The sequence below is a fragment of the Otolemur garnettii genome, unplaced genomic scaffold (genome assembly GCF_000181295.1).
Source record: "Otolemur garnettii isolate 467f Iridium unplaced genomic scaffold, OtoGar3 scaffold00006, whole genome shotgun sequence".
Taxonomy (NCBI): Eukaryota; Metazoa; Chordata; class Mammalia; order Primates; family Galagidae; genus Otolemur; species Otolemur garnettii.
The window spans coordinates 41836557-41840555 of NW_003852401.1; positions in this window are offsets into that span (position 1 = coordinate 41836557).

The following is a 3999-nucleotide window of genomic DNA, read 5'->3' on the forward strand; positions in this document are numbered from 1 at the left end:
TGCAAATCATCTGAAAAAGAAATCTCCATCCTTTGAGTATTTTGTTGATGAATTCTACCAAAACGTTTAAAGAAGAAATAACATAAATTCTACACAGTTTTTCCCAGAAAACAGAAGAGAAGGGAATACTTCTCAACTTATTTAATGAAGCCAGCATTACTCTGATACTTAAACCAGACAAGGGGATTATAAGAAAATAATACACTTTCTCGATATTGTTGCAAAAATGCTCAACAAAATATTAACAAATTGAATCCAGCAATATATAAAAATAATATAGTGGTTCAGTATGTAAAAGTCAATCAAAGTAATCTATCATTATGATAGTCGAAAGAAGAAAAACCACACAATTCTATCACTTTACGTAAAAATGTAACTTTAATACAGGAAAGTGGACTCCAAAACTGGGGTCTGTCATAAAGGCCAAGCGGGTTCTTGGCTTTGCACAGGAAAGAAGTAAGAGCAAGCTGACAGAGTAAAGCAAAAGCAAGTCTATTCAAGTAAGAAAAGTGGGGGGGGGGTGCGAAGGGAGGCTGAAAAAAAGAGCAGAGGCTATCTCTGAGAACAACAGAGGGTAGCACTTTGTGAGTTTCTGGAGTCTTATTTTATCCCTTCTATTTAATTTTATGTTAAGCAGAGGGAAGATAATTCATAACATTTCTGGCAAAGGGGTGGGCAGCACCCAGAACCAAGGGTTCCTCTTTTTGAACCATCCTGGGTAACTTCCGGGAGTTGACATGGCATTTGTAAACTATCAAGGTGATGGTTTCTTTTAGTACGATAATACCTTATAAGCAGGATATAATGAATAATGAGGGTAACTTGTGGCAATTTTCATCACCGTCATCATTCTAGCTGGTCTTGACCAGCTTCTCCACTGCCTCCCCTTTTTTTTAAATGCATATATAAATTTACTTTGTAACGTCAAAAGTATTTTCCAAAGGGATTATACCAATATAAGTTCTCTAGTTTAATAAGAATTTTCTTTTTTTTTTCTTGGTAGTCAAAAGGTTAATAATTTTTTTAAATTAAATCATAGCTGTATACATTAATACTGTCATGGGGTACAGTGTGCTGCTTTTATAAACAATTTGAAATGTTTTCATCAAACTGGTTAACATAGCCTTCATGTCATTTTCTTAGTTAATGTGTTAAGACATTTATATTCTACATTTAGAAAGATTCACATGTACCCTTATAAGATGTACCATAGGCCTCCTATTTTATCAGAGACTTTGGTGTGGGTTTTACAACTCTTTTTTTTTTTAGTCTTTTTTTTTTTTATTGAATGGTAACTATGTACATTAATGCACTTCTGGGGTATAGTGTGGGGTCTGAGCAAAGTATCACAAGAATGGAGGAAAAAGTATTCAATGTACACACCCCTATTATGAAACTATACCTTTTATATGAAAGCTATAACCAAATAGCCTAAGAATATGGGGAGGAGGGGAGGGAGAGGGGAGGGGGGGATGGGTGGAGGGAGGAGGATTGGAGGGATCACTTTTGGTTTTACAACTCTTTAGTGATCAGGGCCTGCTGGTTACCTATTGCAACCTAACAAAAATTCAACATTCATTCATGATAAAAACTTTCAGCAAACTGAAAAGGAATGGAACTTCTTTAACCTGATAAAAAGTACTATTAATGGGCTGAATTATGTATCCCTCCTGCCCAAAATTTCTGTGAGGCTTTTTATCCCTGATACTTCAGAATATGATTATATTTGGAGACAGGACGTTTAAAGAGATGACTAAGTTAAAATGAGTCTCCTAGGGTAGGCCCTAATCCAGTCTGACTCATGGCCCATAAGAAGAGGATGTTTGGACAGAGAGCCACCAGGGATAGTCCTGCAAAGAGGAAAGAGCATGTGAAGACACAACGAGAAAGAGACCATCTGCAAGTCAAGGAGAGAGGCTCGGAAGAAAACAGACCTGCCTACACCTTGGTCCTGGACTTCTAGGCTCTGGAACTGTGAGAAAGACATTTCTGTTATTTAAGCCACCCAGTCTGTGGTACTTTGTTATGGCAGCCTTAGCAAACTAACACAGGTACCTACAAAATATCTGCAGCTGACACTTAAAGGAGAAGGGCAAATGCTTCCCTCCTACGGTCAAGAATAGGGCTAGAATGTCTGCTATCATCACCTAGTGCAAAAAGGGATATGGAGAGAGAATTTGGGTGGTTTATCAAGGTAGTCCATTCTATAGATATTATCTCATCCCTCACCGCAGCACCCACCCACACCAGCTACACACACATGTGCACGCGCGCGCACACACACACACACGCACACACTTCTATCTGTTACTTGAATGTCTTAATCAAAACTAATTTTCACCCAAATTATCAAAATAGTTGCCTCAATTCAGTTTGATTATACAGAAGCAGTCTTAGGCGTCACTACGAAAGGGGGCAGGGAATCAAAGTAATAGCAAGATTATGAGGTCTGCATAAAAGAAAATGTTAAAAGGAAAAAGGAATTTCAATGTGCTCCTATATGAAAATTACAGCCTGCACATCCCTGCCATCTTACAGAGGGCCAGGGTACATTTGATTGAGCTTTCTAATACCATTATGTTCTATGGTCATAATATAATATCTGTATCCTAATTAAAAAGGAATACAGTATGATTATTCAAAAAGCATAGAGCTTGTTACAAACCTCAGTTTCTGACAGTTATTTGAAGGTTTTTTCCCCCACATATAATGCATCTGAGCAATTTAGAACTATATCTAACAGGCTCCACTTCACGCCTACTCTCGAAAGAAAAGGGTTTCATGCAAAATGTGAAAATTGCAGCTGGAGCCATTATGTAAGCTACTTAACCTAGAGCTGGGAAGGTCTACATGCTGCATGTTGCCCTGGATGGACATGGAAAGGGTGGTTAAAAGAAAATAAGAATTATGTTCTGAGGCTGTGTTTTCCTCTGAGGCGCTTTAGACGATGCCTTTATCTGTTCCCCATTTTCCAATTGTCTTTTCCAACAATGTGGCAATAATTTCGTGGTATTATGTACTGTCACTTCTGCAATAGTAAACACCAGGTCCTGCTGAGTAATTACAGAGTAACCTCATAATGAAATGCAGTGATGAGTTCTAATTAAATTTTAATGTTGCTTAAAACTATGCTATTTTAAAATGAGAATTTTCCATGTATCCTAATGAGTTATCAAAATGCGTTACTCCTGCAAAAATATACAAATGAGAAGGTAAACATAGAATATTACCACCAGTGGGCATGTGTGTGGAAACATTTATAATTAAAATTAATATACTACATTAAAATTTATTAAAATATAAAAGCGTATCAAAATGGTATAACAGCAATGCGAAAGGATTTTTATGAAAGCTCATATTTCGTTTTATATTTTTATTTTTGTAAAAGAGAAACAGTGCTACTTTATTAGAATACTGAGTTTATTTCACATGTATATTTTTGTCTCTCCATTATTTCCTTGTCTGGCTACTACTGTGTCCTATCATAACATTCCATACATACTTAAAACCAAGTCAAGGGTGGAGTTCCATCTTTAAAAACTAAGCAGGCATTTTGGACAACACATTCTTGGCAATGGAACCTGGACAACATTTATCAAACATGGTAGGGAAAGTTCTCACTCTGCATTATAAAAAGGACAGCCACACTTGGCACCTGTAGCTCAGGGGCTAGGGCACCAGCCATATACACTGGAGCCAGCAGGTTCGAATCCAGCCAGGGCCTGCTAAACAACAATGACAACTACAACCAAAAAATAGTGGGGTGTAATGGTGGAGGCCTGTAGTCCCAGCTACTTGGGAGGCCGAGGCAAGAGAATTGCTTAAGCTCAAGAGTTTGAGGTTCCTTGGAACTGTGACTCCACGGCACTCAACCTAGGGCAATGGCTTGAGACTCTGTCTCAAAAAAAAAAAAAAGAAAAAAAAGGATAGCCAGATATTAACTGTTACAGAAATGAAATAAGACAGAAAATTTTAACAAACTGTTTAAACTATTTTCTT